The 18,917-nt window shown below is 47.5% G+C and overlaps 1 pseudogene; it reads left to right on the top strand.

The window, feature by feature from the left end:
- The first annotated feature begins 400 nt into the window (after positions 1-400).
- LOC111729961 lies at positions 401-519 on the top strand (annotated as a pseudogene).
- The last annotated feature ends 18,398 nt before the right edge of the window (positions 520-18,917 follow it).

Genomic DNA, 18,917 nt, shown 5'->3' with positions numbered 1-18,917 from the left:
CCGTCGTCCTGTTACGGGGACCTGTCTAAATCTGTAAAATGAGCTGTTCGACTCACATGATTCTAAGTTGCTGTTTAGGGTTTTAGTTCTGCAGCTCCACATGGAATTAAATCAAAATAAACTAAATGCGACTTTGATTTTCGCTGGGATTGAAAAAAGAGAGATTATGACTATGATGAGGCCGCTGTGGTGGACAAGTTTAATTGAGTCTTTGATTTGTTGGAGAATGTCTACAAAGTCAAGACCTCGTCATTCAGGAGCTCGGAACGAGAGAGAGAGAGAGAGAGAAAGAGATGAAACGAGGGTGTGAGAAACACACGCACAGGCAAAAGACTGAGCTCTTCTAGAAGAAGCTGACGACGAAAATGTCAGCAGAGACTAGAATTAATAATAGAGTGAAGTCTACGGCCACGCCATCCTGAACACGTCCGATCCCGTCTGATCTCGGAAGCTAAGCAGGGTGGGGCATGGTGAGTAGTTGGATGGGAGACCACCGAGGACGACCAGGTGCTGTACGCGTAAAAAATAAAAAATAAGGGATTGTGAGCTGACGAGGTCCTCACGATCTGTGAGGTCAACCGAGGGTTGCCTCGCCTAAAAAAAAATAAATGATAGAGTGAATCGCAAAACTCGACGGGACAGGAAAGAGAAGCATACAGTAAAACAGCAGCCTGGCGGTCCGGAGGAGTGCCACGTTTCCCCGCACGCGAGTGCCACGTGTCCCCGCACGCGAGTGCCACGTGTCCCCGCACTCTGGACGGTGACAGGAAGGCTGATCCTCTTCTTCCGCGGTCCGCCAGCTCTCACTGAAGTCCCTGATCGCATGGCCAGGCACGGCTTTCCCCGTCTCCTTCTCCAACAACACACGCCTTCGACGTTCGCCCACCGGCCCAGCGGCCCCTCTGGGGCTGCCACGCGCTCTGCAGCTGCCCGGCGGACCGCCTGCCCACCTGCCCACCCGCCTGTGCCGTCTCCCGTCCCGCGCTGCCCCTCGGGCCGTCCGCTCCGTGGGGATGCTGTTCCCCCTCCACGTTAATCAACACCTGCTCGTTCTTCAAGATCGCATCCGAACGTCGCGTCCCGGTCTGTTTTATTACTTCTTCCTCTCTGCCCGCAGGTGCTTTTTCCATCCTGCCTCTTCAGTGGGTATCATACCCTCACCGTGTGTGTACAGCTAGACCGTGAGTGCCTTGTGCTAGCTCTGGCATTGTGTTTTGAGAGATAACATTTTGAAAAATTGGAAGAGGTATGTTATTTAATGGTTACCCTGCACACAGCACAGTTCGAATAGGTGCGTACGTATCTGTGGGTGTACACCTACTTATAAATACGCATTTCTTGCATGCCTTCCCTGGATCGTACAGAAGAGGCCAGTCTGTGTTCTGTTTACTCTGTTTAATGTACATAAAATATTTGTGTACCCAGTGAACATTAGTGCTATTTAGGAAAGATAGTCAAATACATTTTTTATCTCCCTTCTACTCTATATTCTACATTTTATCCTCTGAGTCAAACTATTAGAAAGCCATAATTTTGGTCCACCTAAGCTTAGCCTCTCATAGGGGAGCCTTTCTGAGTTACAGTTTGGCGATGCGCCTTTAGGGTTAGATGTCATCTAGAATTGCTCAAAAAGCAGTCCAGGAAAACTGGCTTCGGTGTGTTTTCTAAAAAAAATATCATTAAGGACATTCTCTTGCTCCCTTCTGTGTAAATTGCTATGTGAGATAATTCTAGCATTTAGTGGCAGAAAGATTTTTGTACTTATGATGAGCTAATGTGTTATTTTGTTGTTGAAAAGAGAACTATGTCATCGGGATCCCTCTTAACTTTGGTTGAAAGAAAAGTAGAAGTGAATTTATAGCAAATTTTGGCAACCCCGCTAACTCTCTGACATGCACCGTTTTCTTCTTTCCCCTCCGTCGGGAATCTGTATACATAAGACCTTTTGCATAACTTCTCAAAATAAATGTCTAAAATGTTTATTTCTAATTATTTTTATGGACTGGTTAAATGTTTTTCTGCCAAAAGGGTTCTACTTTAGTGATATGCATTCTGCATCAAAGATGTTTTATTCAGCTTCCTTAACCACTTCTTAGTGGTGCAGGTATTACAGGTAAGGAAGGTATCTCCACCAGAAACAGAGCATGGCCCAGAAGTGCTGTCTCCTGAGGCTGCCAACGGGCCTTTCGAAATGCAGGAGGAGGCAGGACGAGCCTCGGCTTTGGGGTGTGAGCCCTGTCCTGGGACTTGGGGACCAGGACGAACGATGGGTTAGGAGAGGCAGCTCATGGGGCACAGGCTTTGTCGTAAAGCCTTGAGGCAGGCAGGGCGATGGGAAGGCGGGGCGAGAAGGCGTCCCTGGGCAGTGCGACGTCAGCCTGGGCATCACTCGGGAAAGAGAACAGCAGCCTTGGTGCCAGTCGCCTGTGGCATCCAGGCCCGAAGACGGACACGCACTTCTGACTCTTGAGTGTCGTGCTGATCTAGGGCCCGATGGGCAAAGCTGCACCTTTACCTCTGGGGACACCTGGGTGTCCTGATTTCACGCTGGAGCATGTTATCACGAGCGGTGGGATTCGGGGTGTGCTGCTTAGACCCCGACACATACCCAGCGGTCCCCGTGCCGGGTCACGGTTCCACCCGCCCGGGGGGTCAAGGGGCCTGGCCCAAGCACCGGAGCAGAGGCGGTGTCCGCTGGGTTCGGCCCACTGGCCCACGTCTTGGGGACTCTATCTGGAGCAGAGCCCTGTGGAGGGTAAGGACCTGAGACGCTACCGGAACCCGAGGTCTCCTGAGCACTCCGTGCCGTGACATAAAGGCCTCTCTGTGCATGCTCTGAGGAAGGCGCTGGGCCTTTCACTTTCTGAACTTGGGGGGTCCACGCATCCGAGCTGCCGCAGACATCTTGGGTTTGTCCGTGGGAGGCAGCCAGGAGGCCAGCTGTGAGGAGTTGGGGAAAATGGACCAAAATGAGATAGAGCGGAGTTTTATGAGTCACAGACGTGCTCATGCATATTCATACAATCATGCCATTGAAATTCTTTCCCGAAGAAATGACACAAAGAATAGAAGCAAATATAAACACGCAACAGGCGTTCACTAGAGAACTCTGTCTCTTCACTGTGGCTGATGCCAGGAACTTCAAGAAGTGACAGTAGCTGGCCAGGCCCCGTGTGGCTCAAAGTGGGGTGCAGGACTCGGAAAACAGTTGCAAGGGGGTGTCGCCGAGCTCGAAGGCTGGGTTGAGGACAGTTGGAAATCACGAGACGGTTTCTCGGGACAAAGGCTATTGGTTCCCTCCCACCCCTCCAGAATGGTGAGAGGCTGAAGCTTGGTGCTTAGGGCTTGGCGGATCCTGGGGAGCCTGCTGGGTGAGTCTGTGGCTTGGCAGACAGAGGCAGATGTCCAATAAGTCTCCAGGGAGGGACAGATGGAAGCGTCCGTGGTGGCCGACTTGGGAGAAGGCACACGCCTTCCAGCAACATTTCCGGGTCTGCAGGTAATGGGGCTGCCAGGCAGAGCACAGGGCGTCCCGTTAAGTTCTAATTTCCCATATCCAGTGCACTATTTGGGACGTGTTTGTGCTAAAAACGATGTGTTTATCTCGGATTCAAATTTCACTATCTATCCTCTGTTCTTCTCGGCTCAATCTCACCAATGGTAGGGACAATGACAGAGAATTTGTGCTGTGGTCAATGCAAGAGAAAGGGGTGGTGGCAGGGTGTCCTACAGGAACCAGGAGACTCGGCGACCCGCAGGCTGGAGGCCAAAGGTCAGAGGAGAGGCCAGTCTGAGGCCTGCAGCCGGAAGGAGGCTTGGAAGATGCTGGAAGGGCGCGTGTAGCCCTGGGCTGCCGACGTCTACGGCCAGAGGAAGCCCAAAGCACTTGGCAACTGAACCTGTGAAGTAAGGCCTGCGCGGGCCCTGCTTCTCCCTCTCCGATTCTGTCGTGGAGGGTCTAGAACATTCTGATGGGTGCAGAAGGAATGCTAAAGCCAGCGGTCAATGGTGTCTCTCTCCTCTCCTGTTTCCAAGCTGACCCAACCCAGGGCAGGGAGCTGCCAGGGGTGATGCCAGGGACCCTCCCCTAGAGACCTCAGAAAGGAGCACGTCTTCCAGTAAACGCACACGGGCAGCGACGACCCCACAGCATGGACACAGGAGGAACTCTGGCCCCGTCGGGTGAGCGACTGCAGAACGCCACAGCGGCATTAGCCGTCCACGCATCCGTTCACCCACGAGGCGTTTGTGGCGCTTCTGCCCTGAGCACACGGCACTGAGCAGGTGCCGGGTCGGGTCGAAGCGACGGACAGAGACAGAGACGGTGATGAAGCAAACGCAAGCGGCTCCTCTAAGGTTCACACTGCGACATAGGAAACGGCGAGCTGTGAGCCAAGGGGACACTGTGTGACGCTGCAGGGACACCCTGCCCCGCCGGTAACTTTCACACGTGATACCCTAATATGTATAGGAAGGAAAAGCCCCGTAAAAAAAAGAAAAAAATGTAGTTTGCCATTATTTTTTAAATTTTCTGTTATTTTCCATTTGTCACATTTATTCTTTCCACAATGCAACTGGTGACATGCCTGTGAACATGGGTGTGCCTGCACACGTATTAAACGTCACCACGACTCATACGGGGGGAAATCAGCGTGAACTGTAGCAAGTATGCTTCTTTATACGAGCTGTGTCTGGCAGCGAAGCTTGAAGGACCAGATGGTTTTGACGGGTAAAGAAGGTTGTAACTTTATAAAATGCATAGAATACTTCTGTGTCCCTCCAAAATAAAATCGATAGTTTCCCCATGATACTGAACTAGACCGAATTTTGTAAACCCTGGTTTGGGGGTTACTGGAATGGTAATACACTTGCATTAAAAATTTAATGGCCTCTGCATTATTTACAAGGAAATAGAACTTGAAGAAAATAAACGAGTAATCTAGGTGAACCCTATAACCCCGTTGGAGTCAGGAGGCTGAGGAAATAGAGTAAGATACAAAATGAGAGATTAGGGAAAACCCAGGTGACCGCCAGCCTGGAGGCCAGCTGTCACACCGTGAGCCTGGACGGGCCGTGGGGTCGTCTTCCTTGCAAGAAGCCCACGAAAGGACCGTCGGGCAGGCGCCGGGAAGCTCGGTCATCAGCCCCCCAGCTGACACCCCGCTCCGGCCACCTGTCTCCATAGTCTGACCTTCCATCATCTGACGCTGTCGACAGCCATGGGTGGGGGGCGGGGTGTCTAGGAGCGAGACCGCGGGGCGGCGGTAAGCGTGTGCCACCTGCGTGAGAAACGCAGACCGCTTAGAAGACACACTGCCTTTTCGCGTTCCCACCAGCAGTGAGAGAGACGGCGGGGGCCTGCGTTCCCGCCGGTCTGCGCATGGGCGGCTTTCCTGTTACCTTTTCTTATTTTCTTATTTTCTTTGAACCATTCTAACGGTGGACACGGGCGTCTGGCTGTGGTTCCACCTGCATCTTCGCAGGGGCTGAAGCGGAGCGTCTCGTCAGGAGCCTGGTTCCCACCTGTGTGTCTTCTTGGAGAAGTGTCGGTTCAGACCCTTTGTCTATGTTTTTCTCTTTCAAACTGTGCTGTTTGCTTCCTTGTCTTTGAGTTTTGAGGGGTCTTTATGTTTTCTGGATTCGAGTCTTTTCTCAGACCTCTGATTAGCAAGTATTTTCTCCTAGTCTATGACTTGCTATTTTCTTCTTGAAACTATCTTTCGAAGTACCAGATTTTTAGTTTTGATGAAGTCTGATTTTGCTTTTTTACATTTATCGATCATGCTTTTGGTGTCTAAGGACTGAGGATTCACAATCACAAAGTTTTTCTCACGCCTGTCTAGAACTTTTTTCCCTAAATGTTCAGTTTTGTTTCATATTTAGCTCTCTGGTATATTTTTTCTTTAATTTTTGTATGAACTGTGAGGTATGGGTTCAGGAGATTTTTTTTTTTTTTTTTTGCATGGATCTGTGATTATTTCAGCATCACTTATTGGAAAAACACTATTCTTTTCTTGACCTTTGTCAAAGATCTATTGACCACTTATTTGAATCTACTTAGTTTCGTTACGATTATAGAATCTACTTTTATAATTTCTATTCTTTTAAAAATGTAAGGTTTGCTTTATGAATCATTGCATAGTCTGTCTTAGTGATGTTCCATGTGCATTTGAAAGAATTCCAGGTGTCCTAAATCCTTGCTGATTCTGTTTACTCGTTCTAGTTATTACTAAGTATATATTTTTAAAACTTTTTCATTTTATATTAGTTTCAAGTACTTGGCGTATTGGTTAGACGTTAATATCGTTTATAAAGGGATCCCCTGATCAGTCTGTCGCCCTTCTGGCTGTACACACGGCCATTACAGTGCTATTAATCATACCCCTCTGTTGCACTCTGTGTCCCTGTGGCCATTTTGTAACTGCTAATCTGTGCTTCATCCCTTCTAAGAATATATTTATTGGTGTTACTATTTTAGTAGCTTCTGTGATGATTATAATAAACTTTTCTTAATTTACTTAGAGCTAATATTTTACCACCTGAAATAAAGTGTAAAAGCTTTACGACTACAAAAAAGTTTTGTAGTTCCAGATATTTCTTAAGGGGAAATGAAACATGGGAAAAGCAGCCTCCTTCCTTCCTTCCTTCCTTCCTTCCTTCCTTCCTTCCTTCCTTCCTTCCTTCCTTCCTTCCTTCCTTTTTCTGCTGAACCCTATATGAATTTGCATTTGAATGCTGGATGTTTTAAATACCAAAAGAGAAACTTATGTTGACAATCTCAAAGTACATATAGTAAGTACTATATCTTCATATAAACATGGATAGAGGCAGATTGCTGGTTGCCTAAATATCTGTTATTGTCGGAAAATTTCCAGCATGAAGACAATAAAAACTCAGGTAATATAATGCAAATTATGTGAAATTTATATTTAATAAGCAGGGTAATGGAAATATATCTGTGAGTTATGTGTAAATATTAGCACACACAATTTCTGGAATAATGGTGTTCGGAAACCCACAAAGAACAATGTGCAAAACGTGAATGTTGGAAGCAGAGAGTGGGCATGTAAACTGACTTTAAGACGGATAGAGGCTGAAAATAAACCCCCCTAAAAATCTAATGTATTGAATAATAAAGGATTTAGTGAAATACTTGATGAGACATTTATTTTACCTACTGCTAATGGTTAAAATAATAAAGGTCAAAACTTACGAAATGATTGGTCTCATGCCTCTTTCAAATAACACAGCCGATTATAGAGTGAGAGACATCACCCAAACTGAAAAACAGCAATTTTTATTATAAATGTAACAAAGTCAATATGCCACAGAAAAAGATACATGAAATGATACTGTAAAAGTGGTTTATTTTTTGTTTTTTTAAATCAGCTATAACAAATAAAGTCAATTTATGACAATGTTAAAATGGAAGATGTGAGGGTATCATGTTTTTTCTTCTTAACATTTGACGTGTGATCTAATCTCTCTAAATTTTCTTTAATTGTTCATTTTTATGAATCATCCTCAAATCCATAGAAACTTGTCATGAGCTTTTCTTTTTTCTCTATTGTGTAAAATATAATGAATGACTTACGAGGGACAGCCAGATGATTTAACAAAATTCCTCTTCCTCTTATCTAATGGCTATTATTGGGAAAAGATGGAAATTTTAGCTTGGCCTAAAATAATAAAAACTGGGCTTGGCAAAGCAGAGTCTTTGTATCTCCAGAGGGAGAAAAAACTCGAATCGGATGTGAATAACAGGTGCATGGGTGTTCAGAATGACAAAGTGGAGTGTGAAAGGACAAATGACCCAGAGACACCACCATTGTGATGTTTCAAGCCACCTAAATACCCGCTTCAGAGAAAAATCACCAGTCTTTGTGATGGCAAGGACATTTCAGGGTTTATGCCAACCCACTGTATTTCAATGTTGATTTGCCCTTTTTCTAATGCATGAGCTGACGTAAGGTAAATGTTACTTTTTGCAGAAGATAAATGACAGAGACAAACAATTCACATTCGTGAGAAAGGCATCTGCTCTTTAATTCTAATTCTTCTTGACATCTAAAATTTTAATTTATTTGATGGGGTCTTGCCTCATAATATGTGAATTATAGGAAACAGTTTTATATTCATTTATTCTGGTTTGCTGTGCAAAGTACTTTTGTTCTAATTTAATTTTCAATGTGCTCTATTCAGTCTCGAAAATGCCCCGTTTTGGACAATAAATTATACCATTACCCTAATCATGAACTCATTCTCGTTTCGTCTTACAGGGATTTTAACCAGGATCCTTTAGCATTGCCCTATTTAGACTTCAAGAGTAGAAACAATCTCTACTGACATGGTCCTCTGGTGACACAGTCCGTCCTAGTTATCAGGAGATGCCAACAGCTCGGGACGCCAAGAGTCAGTTTCATCGACTCGTGGTAATTAACAGTGTGGCTTTTTAAAGGAAAATGTCAGGGCTTAAGACCCTATTTTGTCTTTCATCTTCTATTTAACCTTAGCCAAATTATTAATATCTATGAATCCCATGTCCCTGGTCTGTAAATAGGAGCAATAATACTGACCGCCATATGGGTTCGCTGTGAAGATTAAATGAGTTAACAACAAACGTGGGTCACTTACAAATGACTGGTGCATCGTAAGCAGAATATTTAAGTGACATTACTGTAAACTAAATCCTCCTACCCTGCTGCATCTTATTAGACAGATATTCAAAGTCTTTCCTTTTTCTTCGCATTTCGAAAAATATGTACTAACTTATTGAAAATTTTCCACTGAAACCTGTAGATTGTCCTCTACGCACATCTTCTCTCAGACATTTACTTCCTCTAAAAAAGGAAAAAATCTTATTTTTCTCTAACTCAGAGTGAAATCTTCTTTTTACTTGCTTGTTTTTCTGTGTATTTTTATTTATATCTAATATAGACTTGCGGTTTTCTAGGTTTTCCAGTAATAACTGTATATCTTCTGTGCGTTACTCTCAAAGGTCAAAGTCCTCCATGTCTTAAAAGAACAATGAAATATGATAAAACAGAGAAAATAAGCACCTTCGCATTCCTAAGTTTATTGAGCAGTTTTGTATGCATAATACCGTATTCAAATTTCACAAAACTGTGTTCATAAAGAAACAGAAATAAGACAAATATGAGGAGTGTACAAGTACAGACTTAAGCTACATAGGAAAAAAAAAGGACATTTCAGATGTTCAGATCTTATAAGTAACAAATTCCCTAGTGTGAGATCGAGCGCGATCTTTGGCGTGTGCAGAGGGGGTGTGGCAAGTCCCTCTTCCTGTGGTAGCAGACTGGCTTGCTGGCTCTCTCCGACTCCATCTTGGTCAAGTCTGTGTGCTCCCCTGGCCTTCAGGCTAATACCTGCTTTAGACATTCTAATGCTTAGAGAAATTCTTCTTGGGGCTTGAGTTTTTACAAAAACAACCACTCCCATTTGCCCTTGCCTGCACACAAAAGAAGCTTGAACTCTACTTTCTTAAAATGGATTTGAGAAAGTACCAGGGCTCACATCTTCTCGGCTGGCGCCTTCTTGATGGATAACGACTCTGAACTCCGATGTGTTGAGTTCTGGCTTTGAGGTGTCGGGCACGCGGACGTTGAACTGGTAACACTGAGATTTTAAAATCCCAAATACAACTAAATGCGTTTGGAAAATTTATGGACTAAGGAAATTTATGGCTAAGCATCTTGCAGAGTGAAAACCATCATTTCAGTTGAAACAGTACTTACTTTTTCAATCGGTTCTTTAAAGTCAGCTTTCGGTTGGAGTTTGAACTGTACGTGGCCCTTTTACGCGTAACAGTGAACTCGGGTCCTCTGCTTGCCCCTCGCTCTCTCAAGGGGCAGGGCCGTGCAGTCAGGATGGCATCGAAGGGCACACGGTGCTGCTTTGATTTGTATGCAGTCATTTTCTTCTCTATACACACAACTAGAAAGGAGTTGCTCATTATCGATGAGCTAAAGAGTAGACTAAGAGATCATTTTGAAATCGGAGTGGTCCCAGGGCAGAGGTGATGAACTCACATCCTTTCATGAGTCACGTGCGGTAACCTGCTGGTCTGCACACTTGCATCCGTGTGGGAAGCTCCTCTGTGACAGTTTGGATCAAACGTGCCTGCTCCGGGATAGCCGTCAGCTGCTGTGCTCTGTGGGAGTAATCGAGCCCGAGTTAAGTGAGGCGGGAGTCCGGCCCTGTGCGGTAAAAGGCCCCAGCGACCGCGGGCTCTGCCGAGACAGATGTGTGAATTCTTGCCCGTTTACTCGCTCTATGCGCCATGGGTCATCAGGGAGAAAAAAGACAATTAAATTTGAAAAACTCAACAGACAGAGACTCTTTAAAGGACGCTTTTCATCATCAGTCACAATGTTTGAGGGACGCCAAGAGACTTTAATAAAAAAACAGGGAAATACGATAAGCAACGGATTCGTTCCTGGCCGATGGGGGCCGCCTCCTTGGGCCAGGAAAGCAGGAGGCAAGATGTAATTAAAAGATAACCAGGCAGACGTGTTTACCAGATGGACTCAGGTGAGAAAAGGGACTTTGGGAAAGACGCAGGGGGCAGCAGACCTGTGCGTCAAGTTGAGTGGACACGGGTGCGGGTGAGTGATGGGCCGGCAGGGGGTGACGGGCCAGCCAAAACACGCAGGTTAAGTTGTGTCACATTGTCATGAAAAGCTAAGTGCAATCAGTCATTGCTTTTCAAAAACGCTTCAGCAGTCATGATCACAAATTCATAATCCGTGTATGGCCAGCTCAGATCTTTTTTTCTGAGGCACCGTCCCTCCCACACATGGAGCCGGAATTAAGAATCTCTTCCTGGATGCTCCAGAAGCACCTTGATTTTACCACGGCCAAATTCGCACTCAGCATCCTTCTTCCCACCCGCCCACTCCGTCCCAAAACTTCCTCCATTTCTCATCATCGGTGAATCCACCCTACCCCTTCACCCAAGCGGGAATCCTGGGCATCATTTTTTAGTCCTTCTTTTTTAAAGGTTTCTCTTCTAGACCAGTAAGTGATTAAGCCGCGGCGACGCGGGTCCTGCCTCTGCCTCCGTCCCCAGCTCTGCGGCCGCGGCTCAGGTGTGCAATGCCCCCTCCACCCCCCGGATCCCTGCAGCTCACCTCGGCTGCACACTCTCGAGAGGCGTCTTTCTGCATGTGAAGGCGATGGCTGTATTCTCATGCTTTGCATTCCGTAACCACTGTTTCCCCAGGGGACACTGTTAGTGTCTTGAAGCTGGTCCCCAGTTCCCTTTCTGATGGCACCTCTCCCCACTGCCCCCGCCCGTCCTCCCGCCAGACCCCCATTGTGCGTGTTCTGGGGCTTCTGTTCCTGAGTGTCCGCCCCCTCCTCCTCCACTGGCCTCTGTGACCTGTTCCCTAACTTCTGAAGCTTAGCGCTCTCTCCGCGTCTACGCCCCGCGGCCCTCCTGTGACTCCTCCCGTGACCATCACCACGCTCTGCTAGGCATTGTTTTCCCCTCATCCATCTGCTCTCCAGGGAGCTTTGTGCAAGGAGGAACTGTCTTATTCACCTGTTAAGCCCTAGCTTCTGGCACGGAACTTAATATGTAGTAGAGCTTCAATGTATAACTCAGCGGGTAAATCGGTGAATGGATTATTATCATCCAAGCAGCTTTGGGTAAAGATTGTATATTGCCGCCTTAGTTTCCGGGTGGGGACTAGAATCTGTAGCCACAGTGGGAGCCCCTCCCTCGCATGCACCCTGGGTCGGGAGAAGTGGAGGGAAAGCACGCACCCTCATTGCTCTCCCCTCGGGAGCCAGGCAAGGGTCCCCTGGGAGGCAGAGGCTGAGGGCTTTGCATGCACAGCTCAGCCGGGGACATTGATGGCGAGGCGCCGAACCTGTCTTAACCTGCTGGGAGGTGGGCGTGATGCTTTAGACACGTTCCTTGCCGGATTATTCCTTGGGAAATAAACGTCACTTCTTGGGCTACCTGGGTCAGAAGACATGGCCTGGGGAGGCTTCCCGCCATTGAGACTCCCAGAGGAAGGGGTGATGTCGCGGGAATGTTTTAGTTCGGGGGCCAGAAGGCAGCAAAGAGCTGGTCCTGCTCGGGTTCTGCTCCTGCGCTCATGCTGTTTATTAGTGTAAGTAAGGCCACCCCCCAAAAACAACATCTCAAAAGGTAATGAATATGTAATTTTAAAAAACCATCTTTTTTTGTGTTAGAAACTGGATGATAAAATTATAATAATCTATTTTTAAAAGACATAAGTTGACCAAGATTTCTACAGTTGACTGAGGTTTTCATAAAAACACAAAAATGAGATACCTGCTCTCGGCTTTCAATCAGCAAACGTCAGAATTTACCCAAATGCTCTGCTCGTGCATCTTCACCGGTGACGCGACGTGAGGTCTGAGGCAGATCATTCGCACGGCTTGTTTTCTGTCTCTGACACTGACCGACCCTTCGGTCGCGGGGCAGTTATTGGACTCCTCGGGGCAGGAGAAACTGCGGATTCAACTGGCATAACCCAAATGGCATAATCCAGTTGCGCGTTACGGCACAAAGTCGATAAATGGCTTTCTTGCTTTTTTTAAAATGTTCACCATTCTTCAATTCATTTAAATAAATTACGGGGTGACTTCCTGGAAGCCAGCGGCTGGAACAGGTTAGGAGACTCGAGGGCAGGTCGGCTGCCCCCGGCCGTCAAGCGGTCACAGCAGACGCACCGACGGATGCTGGACACGAAGGGGAGAGGGTCAGAGTGCGGGGCGGAAACTCGGGGCTCCGGGGGAGACGGAGGACACGAGCGAGGCCCGGGGGGTCACGTGCGCTGGTGTTCCTTTGAAAGGGAGAAGTATTAATCTAGGGAGAAGGAAGGGAGGGGGCCGTGACGGAGGCACTGGCAGGAATGGGGTCCCAGCTGCAGGGCACTGAGGACCACGGCGTCGAGGATGGGGCGGGCAGGGCGAGCCAAAAAGACGATGGGGTGAAAGCGGGGGACAGGCCATCACGGGGCCTGCACCAGCGGGCCGGGGGCGGTGGGCCTGGAAACTCAGAACGTTTTGTCTGAGGATCCATTTTGGTGAGAATCCTGCCCCAGCTTATTTTGTTTATTCATTCAATTTACATATCTCGGTTAGCGATGATTTCCATTTAAAATGAGGCATGCGTACCATGGCGATTTATTATGCGATTTACAGAAATAAAACAAAACGACTTAAAAAAAGTGAAAATGAACAATATTTCAAAATACTTTTAAGTCTATTGTACTTACTAATTGCACAAAACCCTTTATTTCTTTTAACATTACTATTATTATATCCTAGCACAGCATGATTGAATATACCTTATTATAATTTAGTATCTTTCTTGAACGCTTCGTGAGGCGGCAAATTAAAGGTTTGGTTCTAAGTTTGCTTTATTCCTTTGATTAAAATTAGTGGCTGTCATATCTGCAGAAGAACCTCACAATGATATGCGGCTATAAATAGGAGACTCGCAGGACTGGATCTGTGCCCTGCCAAATCCACACTTTAAGATGCACGTTATTTGCCTTTGCGTTTTAACATCTCTAAAATTGTTACATACCTTTTCTTTAGTTCTTAATTCAATAAAATGAGGCACATCCGAAGACAGGTTTCATCTCACTCACCGATTATGCAAACTTTTAATGCCATTTAGCCGGTAAATTGTTTTTATTCTGATGCTGCTTTATTGTAAGTTAATCGAAATGTTTTGTTTTTTTTTTTCAAATATTTTTAACAGAGAATTTAAATCTCGTTTTTTATTTTTTATTTTTTTATTTAGAGGACTTCTAAACCAGTTAGAAAATTCTATTTCTAAGTTTGTGTGAAAACATTAGAAGTTTTGTAGTTTTTGCATGTCATTTTTAAAAAGAACATCACATACAGTGAAAACATTTCCAAATAACTGTTTTCAAAATGCAGTTTGTTTCTCACGTTTTACAAAATTTGAAGACAGATTAAAGCTGATGTGTTTTTTTTTTTTAATTTAAAAACATCCGCTAGATATCATGTGACCGATAAGATGCATATAATAGCAGAAAAAGGGAGCTAATTTGGAGAAGAAAAACAAGGCTTCGTAAAAGAAAAATTATTAACTGATCTTTATGTTCAATGACTCTTCCAACACTGTGTTGGGAAGAAACCTTGCATAGTCGAAATATAAATATCTGCCTGGCCATTTCCCATCACATTATAATGTAGAGTAAAAATGTCAACATATTTAGCAGCTTTATTCTTACTCGATTACTACTTTGCGCCGCACAGTGGTCTCTTGCTGGCTTTGAGCTCCCCTCATAAGCACGCTGCCTGCTGTGGCGGAGGCTGCCTGGCTCTTCACTGAAACGTCCTCACGCCTCTACGGAAGCTTGGTCCCTGCCAACGAGTCCGTGCGGAAGTGACCTGCTCCGCCCCCAGATCTGGCCTAGGAAACCCTTGTCTCAACACACTTCTTCCTTCTGTGCCAAGGACAGCGAACTAGGAAACCGTGGGTTGAAAAAGGGGGAGCCAGAAATGATGGCTGTGTGGCATCCTGAGTGGACAAGCGGAAGAACAGCCACTGACCAGGAAAATCCTCGCTGGATTGTCAAGTGAGTTTGAAACTCATTTTAGGTTTTACCACAGGAGCTAAACAAAACGATATGCCCCCCTTCCCTGCCCTTCAAACAACGTCTGCATCCTAATCCTTGAAATCTGTGGATATATCTGGCGATGTGACGGGGGAGACTAAAGGTTGCACAGAGAATTAAGATGGCTAATTAGCTGACCTTGGACGTGGCGATCACCCTGGACTACCCAGCTGGGCTCAACGGGATCGCACGGGTTCTTACAGTGGGGGAGGGACAGAGCGGTGAGACTGTCCAAGTGATTCACTGTAAGATTCACCCAACCACTGCTGACCTTGAAGATGGAAAGAGGCTACAAGCTGAAGGTAGGTGGTCTTAAAAGCTGGAAAAAAAAAAGTCCCACACTGGTGCCTTAAGAAGGAGCACAGCCCTGCTGACACCTCGATTTTAGCCCATTGAGACCCGTTTTGGACTTCTGATCTCCAGAGTTGAAAACTAGCAGATGTGTGGGTTTTAAACCACCAAGTCTCTGATAATTAGGGCAGCGATAGCAATTTAATGGGAGCTCTCACACTGCATCTACTCTGGATTCCTGTATATACAGTATCGAATTGAGGGATTCATTTCATACCTCAACTAAATTAGAAAATGACACTTTGTGGCGCGTTTTAAACTTTGTCATCGCAGATGGGCTTTGAGGTCAAAAGTTATCCTAAGTTGCAACCCCAAACTCTCTGTTATGCAGTGGGGGTGGGCGTGCGGTTCAACAGTCGCCTAAAATAACATGACAGGTAGACCATACGCCTGATAAGCCCGAAGCTTGGAAGAAGTGCTGGGAAAATCCAGACTGTTACTGTGTTCTGACTATTATTGGGTGCCCTCAGCAGGGAACTATAAGAAAAAAAATAAGTTTAGGCCAAAATAGGTGGTTTGCCAAGCCGAGATCAAAGGAACCAAAGAGTTAAGGGCTCGAGGAGCTGGGGGCTGGGGAGGCTGACGGCATCCGGAGCCCGGTGTGACATCCGGAGCCCTGCGTGACACAGACGGAGGAGGCTCCGGGGAGCAGGGAAGGAAAACGTGGAATCGAGGAGGGTGTTACTGCTTTTCAAGTCTATTTTTAGAAAGCCTTAGACAGGCTTGAGGTGGAAACCATTAAGCTGGGAGGAGGGGTGGAGAAGGAGAGGGTGAGAGGGTAAGAGAAGGAGAGACAGAGAGAGAGAGAGAGAGAGAGAGAGAGGGAGAGAGAGAAGGAGGGAGGGAGAGAGAGGGGAAAAGAGAGATACTCTCGAGAGGGGTCCGCGGGAACAAGTGTCTACCCCGTGGGAAGGGAAGATCAATGTGGAAAAGAGGGGACAGGCGGGAACTGCAACTCAGCCGCAGAAAGACAAAGCCCCCCATTTAAAAACAGGGTGAGGACTCGCATAGACACTTCTTGGAAGAAGACATCCAAACGATTCACGAGCACCCGAGAAGGCGCTCAGCATCGCTAGTTCTAGGGAAATGCAGACAAAACCACACGTCACTGCCGCGAGGCTGTCCTCACTCAAAACCCAAAGCGGAAACAGACACGCAACGCAGAAAACGCCATGTGCCGGCGAGAATGAGGAGAAACCGAAGCGACGTGCTCCGCTGGGGGGATCGCGGGCGGCACCCTTTGGCCCCGTGGGAAGCAACTGGGCGACTCCTCGGAAGTTCAGCGTGGAGTAACGGAGGACCCAGCGACGCCGCTCCCACGCCTGTAACCAGAGGGACTGAAGCCAGACACTCAAGTTCTCGCGCGTGAACATTCGCTGCAGAGCTTTTCGCCACAGCCAAAAGGTGAAAGGACCCAAATGTCCATCAAAACGTATTGGTAATTAATTCACGTTGTGTGACTTTTACCACAGTAAAAAAAAAAAAAAAAAAAAAAAATCAAAAATCAAGTCGTATGTATATAGTATGTGGACTCTCCACATGCATGTTGTACTTTTAAAAAGTATAAATATATCTGGTTCTTTGGAAAAAATAACCAAAATAATCAAAGCACTAGCTAAAGTAATTTTAACAAGCGGAAGCAGTTATTGACCTAAACGTTGCAAAAATAAGAAATAAATGAAAAATACGCATCAAACGGAGACATTGGAAAAACTCACGTTTATTTCACAAAATTCTATAAAAGGAAATTAGAAAATTTAGATGGCATAGCAGATTTTTCTAAATGGCATGTAGGAAAATGTGAAAACATAGATGTCACTACCGTTAAGAAAACGATTTATATAATTTAAGCTCAGTTGAGACAGGAGGCTTAAATGTCGAAAGCATTCAGGCCCAAAGCTTAAGGCGTAAACATGAGCGATACCGTCAGGTTCGTGCGGGAAAGAGACTCACAGAAAGTCGTGGAGAAACGTCATGGACGGCCGCCTCGGCTCCCATGCTCCGGCCCTTTATTTCCACGTCGAGTTCTTTCTTTGAAATGTTAATATTTTATTCACTTTTATATTTAAGGCACCATTCGTATTTGCCGCAAAGCTTGCTTGTCAGAGGTGGATTTCTTAGCATTTATGCTTTTAGGTCCTATCCCTGGTTGAACAGTGATCTGGTGCGAGAAAAAAAAAAAAAAGAAGAAAAAACAGCGCAATTCAATCCTTACAGTCGCTATAAATGCGCGTTGACACGTTGAGGTCTGTGTGACCGTGGGTGCTGCCCGCCCCCAGCGCCAACACGCTTTTACGCGGGAGCCGATTAAAATAATTCCGAGTTGCCGGATTCATGTTGATGGGAAGGGGAAGAAATATGAAGGAAGCTTGGGAAAGGCTGCCAGGGACAATTTGGAGGGAGGAGCATGATGCTCTCGGAACCGCTGCGCAAGTTTAGCAAAGCAAACCCACTCTGCTCATCCCACCCTGGGGCCCAGGGCGCCCAGGACGAGGCTTCGGTCTCCGGCCCAGCTGGCCCTGCCCATCCTTCAAACTCAGATCTCCCGTGTCGATGGGGAAGACAGCACATTCGGCACAGCGGAAAAGGAGCTGGCTAAGAAAACAAAGAAACGCAGGAAGCGGCCGGGGGATCCTCTCCGGCGCGTGATGAGACAGCTCCGAGCGCATGGCCGAGGCAGCCAGACCGCAGCCCCGCAGCCCCGCAACCTCCAGCATCCAGTGCCAGGGAAAGCGGTGGGGACCCTTTGCAACAGTTAGGAAATTCCAAAAAGGTAACAAGATCGAGCCGAGTGCGAGACCTTCTGGGGGGCAGGGGCCTGCGTGACAGCAAAGGTGCCACGCCAGCGAAGCCAACGGGACCGGCTGGAGGGAGGAGCCGGCTTTGGGGCTAGCTTCGTATTTATCGGATCGTTCGCCCACTCGCTTCTGTGTCAAGCGAGGAGGTGAGGGAAGGAAACCGCTAAGGCTGGGGCTCAGGAACCGCGGTGCGTGAAAAGCCGATGATAAACGCGGACGCATCACCCGGCAGGTGCTGCTCAGACAGGTGCGCGGTGGGAGGCGCTAGCGAGCGACGACGCTGGCGGAGTCTGCGGACCGGGTGCCACACGGTGGGCGGGGGACGCGGGCGGAGACAGAAACGAAGGGAGGCTTCAAGCCAGACGTCTCCGTGCGGGAGGCGGGTTCCGCAGAGAGGAAGAGCAGCTTCGCCACTCTGGGGCGGGCACCTGTGCGGAGCGCTCCGGCAATGGCGACGCGAGGAGGTGACCACGTGGGGGATCGGGCCGGGCAGGAGGCCGAATGTCCCGGGAGACGTGGAGGCTGCGGGCGGGCTGAGCCCTGCAGCCCGCCTGGGCCCTCCTGGAACCGGCCCCCTCCACCATGCCACTTAGGAGGTGGCAGTGTCCCAGACGCTCTGGAGTCGGAAACCTGGGGGCAGCTAAACTCCCTGTCCTTCGTCGTCCTCCGCTGCCAGCTCTGCCCTCAGCCTCGGCTCTTGCTGCTGGCCGTCTGCACCTGCTCCCTGGCCGCTTCTCCCTCGTCCCTCTCCCTCTCCTCGTCTCATTCTCACGGTCTCTGAATCGCCCTTCCTCCGGCGTCCACTGTGGCCGCCACGTCCCGCCCCGGCGCACGCAGCTGGGGGAGGGCCGGAGTCGCCCCCGGGCCTGTGTCTGCACCGGCTTCAGCCTTCCTGTTTTCTGCTTTAGACTCCTCTCTGCATGTTAAGTATGGCTTGAACTTTTACCCCGCTTGCAAAAATGTTTCTTCCAAAAGCTCCTAAGCGCTTCTCGCCGCTTTTCAGTGTGTTTTGATTTGCCAGCTGTTTCTTCCTGGCACTCAGCTCAGGCTGCAGACTTCTGCTTGCCAAGTAGAAAAAGGGAGCATAAAAATCTGCTTTTCCTCCAGCGACACACAC

Source organism: Pteropus vampyrus, unplaced genomic scaffold (genome assembly GCF_000151845.1).
Source record: "Pteropus vampyrus isolate Shadow unplaced genomic scaffold, Pvam_2.0 Scaffold293, whole genome shotgun sequence".
In the NCBI taxonomy this organism is placed as follows: Eukaryota; Metazoa; Chordata; class Mammalia; order Chiroptera; family Pteropodidae; genus Pteropus; species Pteropus vampyrus.
This window is presented reverse-complemented; position numbering and strand designations above follow the sequence as displayed.